The sequence below is a fragment of the Lissotriton vulgaris genome, chromosome 6 (assembly GCF_964263255.1).
Source record: "Lissotriton vulgaris chromosome 6, aLisVul1.2, whole genome shotgun sequence".
NCBI lineage: Eukaryota > Metazoa > Chordata > Amphibia > Caudata > Salamandridae > Lissotriton > Lissotriton vulgaris.
Genome location: NC_141694.1, coordinates 746,019,019 through 746,037,514, shown reverse-complemented (window position 1 = coordinate 746,037,514; position 18,496 = coordinate 746,019,019). Strand labels below are relative to the sequence as shown.

General features: G+C 42.7%; 1 pseudogene; it reads right to left on the bottom strand.

Annotated features, from left to right (window-relative positions):
• Positions 1-3,663: 3,663 nt before the first annotated feature.
• LOC147707932 (male-specific lethal 1 homolog pseudogene) lies at positions 3,664-4,731 on the bottom strand (annotated as a pseudogene).
• Positions 4,732-18,496: the final 13,765 nt, after the last annotated feature.

Below are 18,496 nucleotides of genomic sequence, written 5' to 3'. Positions count from 1 at the left end.
ATATTTCTTCAGCTTGTTATTGAGTAATCTGTTCAAATTGACCTGCTAGATTTGCTGTTCCAAACGATAAGTATGTAGATGAGGAGTAGTTTGTATTGTCACATTTTTTATAATATATGTTATTATTCTGAAGGTAACATAGTGCTTTCTAAACGTTTTCTGATCTAAATAAATCTTGGCAGTTTTTTTTCTCGTTTGTAGTTCATTGAGTAAACCCAAGGATTCTCTATTTCGTATTGATTTCAAAGAGTGGTTATGTTTTTGTTGAAATCGAATGAGAGAAAACATTGTTTGAATTTAAATGATTTCATATAACTTCAGTTGCTGTATTTCTGAAGGAATTGGATTCATTTTAAAAGTGTTATGAATTCCATGCGAAGTTATGGTTTTATTTTCCAAGGAAGTAATAGCAGATTATATGGTATTCACAGAGATCATATCTTTTTCCGGTGAATGAAAAGAAAGTTAGATTTCTCCAAGGCAATTTATCCTAATTTTCAGTTTTTTCAAGATCAATTATTTTTACATGCTTTTCATAATGAGTTGTTTGGCGACAAAGTCAAATCTGATCAGAGATTTCAGATATAGTTTCTTGAGATTCAAGAATATCCGTTTTGTAATTGTTTGTTAATGGATTTTCTAATTCGAGTAAAGGCAACGCTTGTACAATTATTGTTCTCAGGGAGTGCATGAAAGTATTTAGATTGTATATGGTCTATAATATTGTTTACTTGTGCTGTATTTGAGTAAAGTAGAGCATGTTAGCAATGATGGTGTTTAGACGAAGTATAATGTCTGCACACGTTTTCTCACCATTGAATGATGTATGGAGAGCCTTTTGTTGTGATGGATTCCTGCGTCACACATGTGATTTTCCAAATACCCTAAAGAATGTCTTTGTAGGTTATTAATGGTCTGAAATGGAAGATGCCTATGTTTTGTATAAATCTGATTTTTTGAAAGTACTGAGGGCATTTGGTATGTTATTAGTAATGTCCTTAACCTCACAATGGATATGTCTCTGATATTACACATAGAAGTGCAATTCCATTCATATATGGGTTCTGTTTTTGTCCTGCAAAACTTCACTAGATATTGTTTTTTCTTTCAATTGTTCTTTTTATTTCCCAACTACATTTCCATGTGAGACGTCATAACCCCCGCCTTCTTGTGTGACTAAAAGCACACAATTCGTTTTTTGATGGTAACTTGCTTCATGAAGGTATGGTTCAATGCTTGAGGTATGCCTCCAAGTCCCCGGAAAAAAGTTATAGAAGTTTAGTCTTTTTATTTCTTTCTTCCTTAGTTTGTGTATTTTACAGGTTGAAATCAAACAGTCAATTGTTTTGACGCAATTCACTATGAAAATAAAGAGTTTTCTCTTGACATGCTTTTTCAACAAAATCTTGAACATTGTGTTTCTGTATGAGTTTCTTCTTATTTTCCCTAACGAAAGCAAGTGTTTTAGGTAGATTTTTAAGGCTATGTGTTTTATAATGTTTTTCAGTCATATTCCTGATCTTGTCTCTTCTTATGAAAGTGTATATTTTTCTTAAATTGGCATTTTTTGTCTCGTAACAGCTAACTGTTAATGGTGCTCTCTTTCTCAATTGCTTCCTATTCACTTTTTTACTGCTAAGCTTAGGCTGTGTCGAAATATTAGAAAAATTATTAGGGTGTTTCGAAATATTAGAAAAATTATTAGTAGTGTTAAGGAACTATTGTTTTTCTGTAGGTATACTCCATCTTATGCCCCCATCTGCCCCTCAGGGGAACAGAAAATCCACTAGATGTCAGGATGTTTTTGGGGCAAATTTTAATTAGGGTGGGGGCTGCCCAAATTGGGCATGTCAATGCTCCCACCCCAATTAAAATTTGCCCATGAAATCCTTGTCATCTACTGGGCTTTTTGCTCCCCCCGGGGGGGCAGATTTGGGGCTAATGCCCCATCTTCATCCCAGGGGGGAAGAAAGGCTGTCATTTTTGCGGGGGTGGGTGGGGGCATGGGCATGCCCATATTAGGCAGCCTCTACCACAAATTATAATTAAAAAACAATCCCTGGCTTATAGTGGGTTTCCCCCCCCCCCCCCAGGGGGCGGATTGGCGGCTACTGTCTCCATCTGCCCCCCAGGGGGGAAAAAAGACTAAATTACAGCAAAGTAATTTGGGAGGAGCAAAAGCCCTTGCCCAAGGGGCCGCTCCTCCCTCCCTGGTGTCTAGTGGTCGGATCCCTGCTTGGGTATTGTCCTCCTGGGTCGAACCCAAAGCATCCCCAAGGATCCACTGGGGAGGGATACCATTTGAAAGGGGAGATTCTCCCCTTTCCAATGATACCTCCCCCATCTTTCTACGTGCCCAGGGGGTCAGATAGCCCCCTGAGCATGTAGAAACTGAAATGAGCCTCTTGGCTTATTTTAGTTTCGGTTTGACTGAAATGATGTCAGCGTGACTTGCGTCCTGATTGTCATTTCAGGGAAACCAGGGGGGGCGGGCCTCGGGAGCTGGGGAAGCTCTTACCCAGCTCCTGAGGTTTTGGGGAAGAAAAGGGAATCCCTCTGGTGCCTGCATCAGAGGGATTTCGGGGGCTGGGTGTCATTTATTTATACATTTATTTATTTATTTTAAGAGTTTTATATAGCGCTGGCTAGACCCGTAGGTATCAGAGTGCTTTACATGAGGTTGCACAAAATTACAAGATTACATCAGTTGTAATTTACATCAGTTGCTAGACAAACAATTACAAGAGCATAGAAAACGAGATAAGTGAAGTGTAGAGGGCAAGGGGGTAAGGGCAAAGGGGTGGGAGGAGATACGGCAGAAAGACGAAGGAAAGTCTGCCCAAAGTCCGGCTGGGTAGGTGACGGTCGAGGGGGAAGTCCCAAAACCCAGCTCCTCTATAGCTGTCAGGTAGCTCCATCCGGCTTTGGAACATGGAGGGCAAAATAAATGGAGTGTTGAGGGGAGGGGACAGGGAAGGTGAGAAAGGGAGGATAGGGAAAGAGACAACAAGGAGAGACAAAATGAAATCTGTCTAAAGGCTGACTGGGTAGGTGACAACCAAGGAGGGAGTCCACGGTCCATCTCCCCTATAGCTAAACCAGGTAGCTCCATCGGGCATCAGACAAAATAGTTCAATCTCAATACATTGAGAGAGGAGAGACATAAATAGAGGAAATATGCGGGAAGAGACGACAGGAGAGATGAAAGGAAGTCTGGCTAAAGACCGACTGGGTAGGTGATGTCCAAGGAGGGAATTCCCGACCTGTCTGCTCTATAGCTAAACCAGGTAGCTCCATCGGGCATCAGACAAAATAGCTATATCTCAAATGACGAGGGAAAATTCACAGGTAAACAGGGAGGGGACTAGGGCCAGGACTGGTGATGGCAGAGGTCAGTAGCAGGAAAGTGGAGAGGGGTAGTGCGGGGTTGGGTTTGGGGATGGTAGTTCGGTAAAAGCTTGCATGGATCTGCTTCGAGTCATTCAAAAAGCAGGTCCGTTCCTTCTCAGGCGCCATCTTGAAGTTAAAACGCTGGGTGAGATTTTCGCCAGAAACCTTGTGTTGCTACGACCGGTTGGAATGGCAACCACAGCGTCAGACGCTCCCGACCATCCGATGTCCGGAGATGGTTGAAACAGTTGTTTAGGGGGGGAATTAAGTGCCTCACTTATTTGATGAAAGTGGGGCTTCAGCGGAACAGAGGCTATGAGCAGCCAAGTTGGATCCAGGCTCCTCCTCCTTTCCCTTGAGGGTGCCGGTGAGAGGTTCAATGAGGTTAGATGACAAGTCGAGCAAAATAAGAGCAGCAGACACCCTGTCACAGATCGTCCTCCATTCATCAGCAGCTAGGACCAGTGTGGTTACAGGGCAGCGACCATCATACGGCTCAGGGAAAAATGAGGTAAGCTCCGGCTCATATTCTTGAATCCGTTTCTTCTTGTACATTCGTAAATGCAGTCTCTGTAGGATCCTCTGTTCCCAAATCCTTTGAATATCCCACCTTTTGCGACTCTTTTCATCCAGTTCCAGCTTTGCATGACGTTTGAAAAACACACTGTCATCTAAATTCTCTGGTTTCTCTGAAGGGCATACGTCTATCAGGGGTTTCACCGGATGTTCCCTCCAAGAAGGAATTGCGGCACTCTCCTCCTTCTCTGGCAATGACTCCCATAAGGGGAACGGGGGACATTCATGCCACCGGTACAAGTACATTTCTGTGGTAGCAAGGTACGGCAGTTCTTCGCTGTCCCAGAGGAGGCCTCTGTCCACAAGCGGAGCATTGTGTCCCTTGCCAGAAGGGCACGTTTTCAGAGGGCTCTCGACCACAGGCTGCACTCTCTTGGGAGCCTCTTTGCTTCGCAGCTTTCGCTCAGCACAGTTTTCAGACAAAGAGTCGGACAGCTCATCTTTCACTGGAGAGTTCTTGGGAGTTTTGGTTTTGAGTTTTGAAAATTCAGCTGCTAGCTTTTTCACAGGAGTTTTTCGTTCAGCATTTCCAAACATAGACTTCCTTTTGTGGCCCTTGGTGCCACGGCCCAGGGAGAAATGCTTGTGTGGCAGTGCCTGCAGAACGTGAATGGCCTCTGGTTGGAGCTCGCTGGGGATGACTGGAGAAGCTTCTCCCTGCACCTCCGTCTCATGAAACAACCGCTGCTTTTCCTTCTCACTGTCTTTCTTGACGAGCTGCATCCTTCTCTCCATGCGCTCAATGCGGGCGAGCAACGTGTCCCGCTCGCTGCGGAGCTGCCCGATCTCCCGCTCCCGGGCCTGCAGCTGTCACTGCTGCTGTTCGATGAGGTTGAGTTGGAGCAGGAGGATCTGCTTGTGGCTGGCGGCCTGTGCGGGCTCATCATGAGCACACGAGCACTGTGTGCCATGACAAGCTCAGCTTGTCATGAGCACCGAAAAGGTTAAGGGTATAAACCATGTAGGTGGTCTTAAATTTCTGGGCATACCTTTCAGTTCTCCCTGTCTTTGAATCCAATATTTATTTATCCCTCATTGACCTGCCATAATAATGAATCATTTACATTCCAGATCCTCATCTTTTGCATTCACCTTTTCAACAAAATCCTATGCTGCTATACCTATATGTTAGTTCTCATAACGTGCAACATCATAAGAAGTGACAGAAAGTTCACTTTCATATAGCAGTGTGAACATATTAGGAATATCCCGTCTAAAGCATGGCTTCTCAATATAATCTTATTGCTGAAATTTGCACTGGACAAGCTTCATGTTTTCCCCCCTTTCCAGTGGGGAATAAATGTTGATAACATCTTGCTTCTGGTGTCTTTGCCCAGACACGTATAGGCTCTCCTTTAGCTTCCTTCATCTGACACAGTTCTAAGCATCACCCATCATGTCTTTTGAGTGTAGTAGGTGCAAACTATAATGTTCATATATTTCTTCAGCTTGTTATTGAGTAATCTGTTCAAATTGACCTGCTAGATTTGCTGTTCCAAATGATAAGTATGTAGATGAGGAGTAGTTTGTATTGTCACATTTTTTATAATATTTGTTATTTTTCTCAAGGTAACATAGTGCTTTCTGAACGTTTTCTGATCTAAATAAATCTTGCCAGTTTTGTTTTCTCTTTTGTAGTTCATTGAGTAAACCCAAGGCTTCTCTATTTTGTATTGATTTCAAAGATTAGTTATATTTTTGTTGAAATCGAATGAGAGAAAACATTGTTTTCATTCAGGTGCAGGTATAAATTCATGTGGCTGGAATTTTTCAGATATTGGTTGCATTCTAACCATGGTTTGAAAAGGATTAACTGTTTGAATTTAAATGCTTTCATATAACTTCCGTTGCTATATTTCTGAAGGAATTGGATTAGTTTTAGAAGTGTTATGAATTCCATGCGAAGTTATGGTTATATTTTCCAAGGAAGTGATAGCAGATTATATGGTATTCACAGAGATCATATCTTTTTCCAGTGAATGAAAAGAAAGTTAGATTTCTCCAAGACAATTTATCCTAATTTTCAGTTTTTTCAAGATCAATTATTTTTACTTGCTTTTTATAGTGAGTTGTTTGGCGACAAAGGCAAATCTGATCAGAGATTTCAGACTAAGGGCCAGATGTAGGAGCCCTAATACCGGTCGGTGACGGCCGAATTCGGCCGTTACCGACCGGTATTAGGGTTTCCAGATGTAGGAGGCCTATATTTTACAGATTCTGTAAATTTACCGAATCAGTATATTTACCGATTCGGAAAATCCTCATGTAGGTGGCACTCCTAAGAGTGCTACAGGCCCTTAAGAATCGGTATTTTACCACCCAATCCTATTGGGTGGTAAAATACTGAATTCAGGTGTGCATGCACATCTGTGCACGCACACCTGTGCAATGTGACACACAGACATGCCCTTAGGGCATGTCTGTGTGCCACATGGCACACAAGTCCGGAATTGGGGTGCTAGAGTGTGTCAAAGTAACACCCCCTGCACCCTTGCAGGGTTCGGTATTTACCGATTCTGTAAATACCGAATCTGTATTTCCCATTGATTCCTATGGGCTTCAAGGCCCTTAGGAATCAATGGGAAGTACAGATTCGGTATTTACAGAATCGGTAAATACCGACTCTTACAGATTCGGTAATTTTTTACCTACATCTGCCTCCTTCCAATTTACCAACTCTTAAATACCGAATCGGAATGAGTCGGTATTTAAGAGTCTGTAAATCAGAATTACCTACATCTGTCCCATAGTTTCTTGACATTCAAGAATATCCGTTTTGTAATTGTTTGTTAATGGATTTTCGAATTTGAGTAAAGGCAACGCCTGTACAATTATTGTTCTCAGGGAGTGCATGAAAGTATTTAGATTGTATATGGTCTATAATATTGTTTACTTGTGCTGCATTTGAGTAAAGTAGAGCATGTTAGCAATGATGGTGTTTAGACGAAGTATAATGTCCGCACAAGTTTTCTCACCATTGAATGATGTATGGAGAGCCTTTTGTTGTGATGGATTCCTGCGTCACACATGTGATTTTTCAAATACCCTAAAGAATGTCCTTGTAGGTTATTAATGGTCTGAAATGGAAGATGCCTATGATTTGTAGAAATGTGATTTTTTTAAAGTACTGAGGGCATTTGGTATGTTATTAGTAATGTCCTTAACCTCACAATGGATATGTCTCTGATATTACACATAGAAGTGCAATTCCATTCATATATGGGGTTCTGTTTTTGTCCTGCAAAAGTTCACTAGATATTGTTTTTTCTTTCAATTATTATTTTTATTTCCCCACTACATTTCCATGTAAGGCGTCATAACCCCCGCCTTCTTGTGTGACTAAAAGCACACAATTTGTCTTTTGATGGTAACTTGCTTCATGAAGGTATGGTTCAATGCTTGAGGTATGTCTCCAAGCCCAAACTGTAACTCAACAAATGTGATCTACTTAATTACCTGCCCCTGCGCGAAACGTTACGTGGGGATGACCACCAGGAAAGTTAAAACACGCATCGGAGAACACCGCAGCAATATACGATGCAAAAAAATCACTACCAAATTGAGCGAGCATTTCCTGCAAGCCAATCATACTCCGAATGACATGACCTGGACAGTGATCGAACAGGTCAACTGTGTTAAAAACAAAGAAAACATATTGTTTGAAAAAGAACAGCGCTGGGTCTATCGACTCAGCACACATATTAACGGACTAAATGACCAAATTCCGTGGACCAGTGTCCTTAAACACTAAAAAGTATCCTAAGTCCTCTGTTGCCTTTGCACATCATATGTATATTCCACAACTATACATACATTGACATCAAAGCGATTACCAAGATTCATTCAATGATATGTTCTCATGTTAACTTCCTGTATCAGTTACCTTGATCAGGGTTCCCATTCCCATGCTTTTCATTTATGTACCCCAACCTTGCTGAATAATATATGCTGGATATAGCGTTTGCCTGCATTATGCCACCCACTCCACTATCCAGGCTTGCGTGTCAATTTAGCTTGTGTTTCAAGCCTCGTTACCATCACAGGCTATCTTTCATTCCATCACGTGAGCACTTAGTTAACATCATTAGGAAGGAGGACACAAGGGCGGACCCCGCCCTTCCCAGGAGCAATGCTTGCGTTTCAATGCAAGCCTCGCCTTCGCGTGCTCTCGCGAGACCACGCGAGCGTCCCTCATAGGCTTAACAGCCTTGAGTTCCAAACCTCGTTTTGATCCAAGGCGCCTGATTGGCCCGTACGCAGCCACCGCCCATAAACACCTCGCTCGCCTGTCGCAAAGGATCCACGAGATCCAGCGAGGGTAAAGCTAGGTGCCGAGCGGGTGCTGAGCGTTGCGGGCGTAAGAGACCTTACCTTGGGGACTTCATCCTAACCAGATAAGTTGTATGAATGGGATTCTGCCTTTTCTAAAAACCTCCTTTGTGTGTCTCTCTCCCCCTTATTCACAGGGTGTGCCATTGTCGCTCCCACCCCCCTCCTGTGTTCTATGGGGCGTGGATCGTTTTTCTTACAAGTGAGGACATTTTCTCTGTATCTTGTACTTAGTGTTGTGTGCCTGGGTAATTTATATACCACGGCCAGCAGTGTCACGGCGCTTTGCACCGGAACACTGCTCAAACGTTGTTTCCCATCGGGGTTCATTCTCTGACACCCCACCTTAGGTAGTAGGTTATTTCCTGTACTTCCTCACTAATAGACTCAGACGTGACAAGTCTGCCTGTTTAGCCACTGTTGCTATACTGCACATATGCAACAGCCTGCGCTGAATAGATTTAATCAGCGTTAGTTGAGGCCCCTCCACTCCGGATCTCGGCATGACCTCAACTACGCAACCCAGGCATACCGGCCACGGCCCTTGATAGGTATGCAAGCACGTGTCATGCCACAAAGTCACCCTTTATGGCCACTGTACATATGCACAAATCATTGATCTAATATCTATGTGTCTATGTTTGTTTTTTGTCTGTTTGTCATTTTCCTTCCTACAGACTCCTAGGTTCCTCGCAAAAGAGGTAAAACCCCACTACTTATGAGTTTGTTTCTTTTTCTTTTGCACCATTTTTACACATAGTGCTATTTTTAACTTTCACGACCTTTGGCAGGGCGGGCCTTAGCGTGCCCCTCCTGTCATTGGCACATTCGCTTACCGGTCCTGATGAAAGCCCAGTAAAGTAACACATAATCGGGCAGAAACATGTTGACCTTCTTCACAGGGTAAACACCAGTATAAAGTAATTGGCTAGTTTCCCTTCACATATCTTGTTTTAACATGTCAGGTTGACCAGCGAATAAAGTTTTTTTGGTACAACCTCTGACATTTTTAAACTTTAATATTCTTTTCACACTTCATCTTCACACAAAAACCTGCTCCGCAGTCTCCTGGCGTCGCAGCACACCGGGGAGGTATTCGATCTCTCCCGGTGGACCCGATGATGAAGCATGTCACCACTAGGGTGAGTGAGGGTTTCCTGAAAAAACAGTGTATTTTTTCTTGAAATTGGTCCTACCACCGGACCACTTACAACTGGCCTCAGACTTCACGTGCGACACCCACCCCTTTTATATACTTTACCTTTATGGTCACTCTTCCTTTGATTACCTGTATATTGTTTGGGGACTAAGAGTGCCCTAGATCCCTCTCTCTCCTTTTGTTGATATACATGTCTCCAAGACCCCCAGAAAAAAGTTATAGAAGTTTAGTCTTTTTAGTTGTTTCTTCCTTAGTTTGTGCATTTTACAGGTTGAAATTAAACAGTCAAGTGTTTTGACGCAATTTTCTCTTGACATGCTTTTTCAACAAAATCTTGAACATTGTGTTTCTGTATGAGTTTCTTCTTATTTTCCCTAACGAAAGCAAGTGTTTTAGGTAGATGTTTAAGGCTATGTGTTTCATAATGTTTTTCAGTAATATTCCTGATCTTGTCTCTTCTTATGAAAGTGAATATTTTTCTTAAATTGGCATTTTTATTCTTGTAACAGCTAACTGTTAATGGTGCTCTCTTTCTCAATTGCTTCCTATTCACCTTTTTACTGCTAAGCTTAGGGTGTGTCGAAATATTAGAAAAACTATTAGGGTGTGTCGAAATATTAGAAACATTATTTGTAGTGTTAAGGAACTATTGTTTTTCTTTGGGTATCCTCCATCTTTTTGTTCAATTATTTGATCTCTTCTATCCCTGTTGGAAAATTTTCCATTTCTGCTTCTCCAGGTATTGTTTTGTAGGCACTATGTTGAATAAGTATAAATATGTTTTCGAAAACACAACTAATGGATATAGTAGCAATTGTCCTAATAAAAGTGTGAATTCTTTAAATTGCTTTCCATGTTGTTTTTTTAAACAGTATTCCACGTAGAACTTTATAAATGGAGGTGATGAGCAATACATTGTGAACCAAAGTGCCTGCACATTAAATTGTCAAAATACACTTTAAGCATTACAGTATTAGGCACTTTTTGCAAATTGAAAAAAGAATGGTAAGATAAAGCAAGTGAATTCCTGCTGACCAGGGAATAAAGAGAGGAAAAGGGGGGAGGGGAGAAGCAAGGGGAATGAGAAGGGATAAAGAGAACAACATTCCAACTAATTGAGAGCTCTAAAGTCCATATCAGAGATGTCATGACTGATGTCACTGACCATGTTATGAGTAATGTAATATGTGCGGCCATAAGTAGCGCATTGCTGGTGCAAGAGTTATAGTTAACTCAGTTAACTATAATGGCGGCATTTCTTTGGTTTTGAATGAGGAAAATATGATCCTTAATATATTGTCCCTGTAACTTTTGTTTTTTTTAGTGAATTTCTAAGATTATCTTAATTCAATTTGACTCAGTATAACATCCCTGTAACCTTTTTTTGTGAATTCCTAAGGTTTTTCAACTAGCAGTCATGTTTGCAGAGTGGTGGCGAAAGGGGGCTGGGCCTCCAACCAGCTCTCAGGAATTCTGCTGCGTTGGACTTACAGGACATACCAGGAGGGCTTCTTGGCCACCAATGTCCCTCTGGAGCCAAAGGGTCTTTATCCCCCAACTAGTAGCGCACCAGGAGGCCAGTCTGCAAAGTGGTGGTGAAAGAGGGCATGGCCTCTGACAACTTCTCAGTAATCTTTTTATGTGGGACTTACTGGAGGTAACAGGAGGGGGAGGTGGCCCCCAAGGATGACCTTGGGGGCATACTATACCCTTCTGTTACCTCCAGTAAGTTCCATACAGCAGGATTGCTGGGATGAGATGCAGACCACACCCCCTTTCTCTACCACTCAGAAAACTCACCTCCTGACGCACTACTAGTAGGGGGATGAAGACTCATTGGCTATTGAGGCTCCTTGGGGGCCAAATGCCCCTCCTGTTACCTCCAGCAAGTCCCATGCAGTGGGCGTGTTGAGAGGTGGTCAGAGGACACGCCCCCACGCTTCTTCAAACTTGTTTTCTATGGGATGGCCCATCCCATAGTCCCCATGGCAGCAGGGGCGTGTGGCTCCCCTGTATTTTTACATACTAGCCCAGGGGAGGTGACCGTCAGCTGGGCTGCTTGGGGGTCTGGAGCCCCCCCCACATATCTTATTTCAGTATAGCCCAGAGAGGGGTCCGCATGACGCCCCCACACATATAATTATAATCAAATATAGCCCCAGGGAGTTGGCAGTCCCTGAGGCTTCAGGGGGCCCGCACACCCTGCATTTTTTTCAATTGCCACCCAGACTTGCCCATTTGAGGGCCTAACGTAAACGAAGCGTGATAGCCCACGCTTCATTTCTTTTATCCACCCGTATTCGGGGATCAACTACGAATCCTGCTGAAAATGTTTTAAACAAATGCTTTTTTTGCCTTGGGGTTCCTGTGGGACCTCCTGAACAGGCATAAGGGGTCAGGGTGTTTCCACCCCGCCCCTTTGCTCTTTTTTTTTCTTGTGACTTAGTCCAAACGAGTTGCATGATGGCTGCCAATGCTTCCTGGTTTGAAGTGTTGACAGGCAATCAGATCTCAGGCACGAGATCGGGAGGGTTCCCGGATCCACCACTGCCACAGTTGTATATCTGAGAAATCTTTACATTTCTCTGAAACTACTAAATGGATTTACACCCTTTAACAAACAGAGTGCTTTCCGGACCAAGAGATACCTTTCTGTCAAATGTGGTGTAATTCCATTCAGCAGTTCAGTTACAGCTCTGTCTAAATTTTACTATGGAAATTAACATGTAGAAAAAGCATGTTGGGACCACCGCTTTTTCTCTTCCCCTGTTTGATGGATCACCCCAACATTTCCAACAGAGCAGCTCAAGTGAGTGGTTTATTAGTTATGTCAATTTTGCGAAGATTTGTCAAGCAACGTCAAGGATATTGGCAAATTATAAACGCTCTTTGTAGGAGAGTAGGATCTGCTTCTTACAGTTACCCCCACTTTTTGCTGATGTATCACTGTTTTTGACTTAGACCGAATAGGATCTTGCTATTAAGGACCCCAGTCTATCTGCTTTCTCCTGTAAATTGATTGCATGTACTTTAGTTACACTCCAGATTGGATACTGTGATACCCTTATCAGTCCCTGGTATATGGTACACCATGTACCCAGGGCATAGGTACCCCAGATGCCTCCCAGGGGCTGAAGCATGTATTGTGCCACCCCTGAGAGGCCATTCAAAGTGACACACCAGGTATGTTACTGCAGTCTGTGTAAGGTGGTGCATACACCCCTTACTTAAATCACTTTACATATAAACCTATCAGTCACTTCGATGGCAGACCTTATCAATCCTGAAGGTAGGGTGCTGGGTTTTATGTGAGAGGGTGCCCCTGCATGAGCAGAGCCCCTCTGAAGCATTCAGAACCTATTTTCCGGGGTTGTCTGTGATGCAGCCAACTATATATATTTAAGTGCATTATAACCTTGCGGTTAATGCTAACTTTAAAACGCCTGCTTAGAAACATGTAATGTTTTGTGTCAAACACCTTGGAATCATACCTCCCCATCAGTAACTAGTGTGGAGGTATGATTCCACCCTTCTAGAGGTACTTATGTGAAAAACCGGTACACCCGGTACCAGCTTTCTCGACCTGGGCATCATAAAATGGATGCTGCTAGGCACAGACACGAGACTGCACTCCTGCTGCTGAGCCAAGCTTGAGCAGAGGAAGGCCTGACAATAGATTTCCTGTCACAGGGAGGTGTGACCACCTCCCAGACAGGCTTTAGTGTATTGGGGCTGGGTGGGTGCACTCTGAGAGCGCCAGAAATTCTGCACTGGGGGCACATTTGTTGTACCTGTGCATAGTCCAGCTCCAACTGGTTGCAGGAGCCATTTTCTCCTGCTCAGGTGCGAAACTGGACAAAGGACATGGGTGTAGCCACCCCTCTGTCTTGACCCTCCCCTAAGTGGATCTCCAGAGTTAGTCCAACCCCTTCCTTGGGTATAAAGTAGGAAACCTGACTACAGGACTTTAGATTTTACCTGGACTAAACTATGCAAGCAGAAACCAAGTACTTTGACGGTTTAAACTTTGCCGAACGACAGAAGAATCTCCCTTGGAGTAAAGGAGTAACTCCCCTGCAGCAGTAGGCACCTTAACGCATCTGACTGGTTTGCATCTCCCAAGCTCCTGAAGACTCCTAAGATTCCTGCAACATAGGAGGTGGGTTCTCGAGCATCTCTGAGGTGGATCTGCTCTCTCAGCAGTACTGAGACCAGTATCCCTTGTCAGGGACGTGCAACCTGAACCCCTGTGCACCATGTACTTTTGCAGCTGTATATGCTTTTTCGCGATCCCTGAGGCTGTGCACTGGGCTACATGTAGTTCTGACACATAGCAGTATTTCCACTGTCGATTTCCAGCCTCCACTCCACGAGTGCTCTGCTGGCTGGTACTTCGACATTCAGCTCGAGGTCCCTTTTCAATCCCTGGTCCATTGGCCTGTGGGTCCTAGCGAGGGTCACTTTGAATTTTCTTGGGCTTTCTGGTTTGCTCCAGACTCCTCATTGCTTGGAAAGTCCCCAAGACCTTGCTGGTCCTCACCGTAACTTGTTTCCTCTGCCAACGTGGGTTGCCTTTGCCAATGCTTGTTGGCACTCAATCTGGACACTGACCCCTCAGCACTCGACATCCTTTGTGTGACAGCTGAACTTCAGACTTTGGTTATCATCAATGTCTCCTGGTCTCCGTGGCTGCAGAGTCAAGGATCCTATCTTCACACCTGAAGCACCCGACATCGGTGGGCATTCGTTTACCGAGCCCCTGGTCACCCTGAAGTGACACAGACTCTGTCCCCTCTGCTTTAAGGCTCTTCCCACCTTGGATCCAGGCTTTTATTCCACTGGACACATTTCATATTCCTGGCAGCAGTACTTCTTCATATCATGCCATTGAAAACGACAAGGGTTTCTGGCACCACTTGACCCCTATACACCCGGCTCCGCTGGGATAGGTAGCACGGGTACCTCAGTACTCACAAGGGTGCTGGCCTTAGAAACTTCTATGTTCCAAAGGATTTGCTTGAAGTACTCTCCAAAGTATCCTTAAACTGTAATTTTCCAACTGCGACTTTCTCATAGAGTTGTATGGAGCTCGCACCTGTGTTCCCACCCTGCACCCGTCCTCCGTGGGTTCCCTGTGGGTGGTTCCTTGAGGTCCCAGCAATTCTACATGCTTGAGGCACTGTGTCTAGTGAATTTGTTGTTGTTATACAATTCTTTTAGTATTTGGTTCGGTCTACCACTCGAGCCCGCTGTTTATTGTGTGCCTGTTGTTCTATTGATTAAGTATTGTGTGCCTTGTGCTCTAATCTCATAAAGAGGTTGGTAGAGATTGTTTAGTAATAAATATATATATTTTATATATCACTTGTGTGGTTCTCCTTTCATTTAATCATTCAGGAGGTTCTGATCTGGTAAAACAAGCTGCTTTACATTCCTTCGAGACTTCCATAGCTATGACTAGAATAGCTTTCATGAAGGTTATCTTTAACCTATTCACCATAAGGGTCATTTGGACTGGCACAGGGTGCCCACTTTAATCAGTGGACAGCATATACCAGGCCAACTTCTCACACTCTTCATATGGAAACTTTGTACTAACTATAACTACCTACTGGCAACTGCCAGTAGGGTGTATATATATATATATATATATAAATATTCTCCTTTGTTCGGAGTGTTTCCTCCAAGCAGCCTGATCGCCGATGGTGCCGTAAATGCAGCGCTCCACCGCACACTCCTTACTATCAAACTAAGCCATTTCCTGTCACCCCAAGAAGCCACGGCACTCTGGATTGCAGTTGTAAAAAAGTGTTTATTTGACCAGCAGAGTCACAAAACACCAACGCGTTTCGGTGCCTTGCAGCACCTTTGTCGCGGCATTTACCTCATTGCAACAAGCATTTTTTATACTTTGTACTAGTGCTTGCATAAAGATAATTACAATCAAAAGAGGACTACTACAAGTTCATAGTGGCCATCTTTAAACATGTTTTGTAGTGATACTTTCCACTGTAGTTAAGTTTGTGCTTTAATTTAAATTGCACTAAATATCAGAAAAAATATATACATGTTGTTGATTTATGCTCATTTATTATTGCGATAGAACTTAACAATCTTAATACAATCCTTAATTTGAATTATTAAACATTATCATGACCTCATATTATTTCATCAGGTGTGCATACATATGACTGTAAAAATAGCATCGCATTTTTTACATCTTTACACATAATAAACATTTCGCCCTAGTTGGCACACAGTTCTTTACAGGTATCGTCAGAAAATAACGATATTTCATCATAGCATTCATGTCTTTTACAAATATTGACTGTTATGCCCCAGTGGGCATACTGATAATCACCAGTATTTCAATATAATATAAGAACTTCTCTGTACATTACTCCCACACACCCAGGAATGAATATACAATACGGTGGTCCTTCAGAAAAAGCGAAAAAACACAAAGGAAACACATGTTGACACACCCTCCTGAGATCTCCTTAAAAAGTAACACAAAGTACTCTATATTTCTAAAAACATTTTAAATGTATTCTGAGAAGGCCAATAAAGAACCTATATATGGATATACATTTCTTCATCAATAATTAAGCCCTGTGGCTCTTTACTGTCCATTTCCAGGATATATAAGGACTCAAATCCCCTGAGTTCCTTTTCCCTGTCACCATCTCTTTCTTTTTTTGGCACACTGTCGATCACACTATATGTTAGTAATCTATGATCACCACCATGCTTTTGTTGGAAATGACGTGCCACTGGATAACTTGCATCGTTATTTTTAATGGCTCTTAGGTGTTGAAGTATACGTCTATGCACTGGAAGGATAGTACTAACAATGTATTTTTTATAACAGGGGCAGCTCAATGCATAGACTGCAAATTCAGTTTTGCAGGTAAGGTTTTGCCTAATCGATAATGTTTTCCCTAATGGTGGTTCTAAAGAAGTGAGGTTCTTACCATTCTCACAAGCTGTGCATTTACTGCATTTTTTAAAACCTGGTTGTGGTTTCAGACACATTGGCACCGCAGTTACTACCTCACTCTTAACTAAAAGTCCCTCATCAATTTTGCTTTTCTGAAGGTAAGATGCGGTCGTTTTGGAAAGTGTTTACCTGCTTTCGGATCATTGGTATTGAGGTGCCAGTGCTTAGTCAGTGCTTTCCTGAGTAACCAAAGTTTTTCATTATATATGGTAATGAACCTTACTCATTCCTGCTCTAGTTCTTCCTTATCAATTTGTTTATCAAAATGTCTTGCAGAGACTCCACACCATTAGATATACTACATTTTGAGAATTAATTGCTCAAAAATGATCAAATGGATTTACACCAAATCACAAAAATCGCTCTTTCTGGGCCAAGATCAAGCTTTCTGCCTAATTTGGTGTAAATCTGTTTAGGGGTTTAGGATGTAACTGTGTCTAAAGTTCCTATGTAAAAGATAACAGGATAAACACGTTTTGGGACCCCTCCTTTTTTCTCAGCCCCCACCACACTTGATGGATCACCCCAAAATGTTTCTAGCACAAACTAGTAAAAAAGCAGCACTTTTATGGAAAGTTTCACTTGATATAAACAACTGATTATAACAATCCTTTTTCTAGTAGTTATTACTACCCATATGACTCGAACCGTGCTGCAATTCTTTGCAATACCCTGTGAAACTGTTTGAGAAGCTTGGAAAATATAGATCTGGATGTATCTTTTCATGAAAGATATTCAATTTTTTATTATCTGTGTTAGTTTCATTTTCAATCTTTAATTAGGACTCGCCATGTCCATACCTCCAGGCCTAATGTCCGATTAATTACCAGTAATATTCACTACTCCTGTTCCTGTAGTCCTTGCCCCGTTTATTACCAATGGGGATAACCTATCTCCAAGATGGAAAAAAGAACACAAGGAATATTGAACCCCTTACCCCACCCCCTCCGACCAGGAGTGCATAATGTGCACTTACTCAGCATTCTCTTTAAACTACGAAACCCAGAAAAGGAAGCCAGAGCCTTTGGAAGGGAGAGCGGGCATAATGAATGGGATAAGGACTGCAGGGCCAGGAAAATGAAGATTACTGGTAAGTAATAGGCCAGTACCCCAGGTACATCCTGTCCTTGTCAAATTCATTACTAATGGTAAATACCCAATCCAGAAAACTGGGCCTACTTAAATGAACAGAATTAGGAAATCATAAAAGGACATATCACCTAAAAGCACTACCCAAAAGTGATTTAATAACAGAAAAATAGGCACCACAAAGTTATATTAGGAGTAAACAGCATGCAGAACTCCCAAAATGTGTGTCTTCCTCCAAATAATTTGGAGCTGAAATGGACACCCCAGCAATTCACCCCAGGAAGCTGCCTCCCAATGGTTGATCGCCCCTGCTGGAAAGAGAAACCCCTTCCCTAGAATAGGCCAGCTCAATCACTTGCTTGAACCATTCACAGATGATTTTTTCCCTTTAGATGAGTCCACAAAAGACACAAAGAATCAGAATTCTGGACTGACCTGGTGTGATCTACATAGAGCTGCAAAGCCCTCTTCACATCCAGCAAAGACCAATCCAAGTTCCTCTCTGCGTCCCCTGCTGACTTTGGCAAAACCATCTCCTGGAAATGATGAAACTGGGAAGCCCCCCTCAGAACAAATAGTGGAATCTAGACGTAAAACCACCCCATACATCTGAAAAAGGCAGGAAGGGTTCACACGCCATAGGCACTGCTAGTTCACCAAGGCACCTGGCAGAAGTGACAGCCACCAAGAAAACCACCTTGAAATGTGACAAACTTAATGTTAGACACTTCCATAGGCTCTAAAGGGGCAGCCATCAGAGCCTACCAGACCAATGGCAATTCCCACAAGGAGTAACTAGGCTTCTCCAAGGATGGTTAATAGAGAAACATTGTAACAAATGAACCCCCATATCATCCATTTCCTACTGAGCCCACAAGTAAACACCAAAAAATGCTTCTCAAAGCCATCACACATTGCACAGGGAACACTCCAATGGAGACAACCAAAAAGTC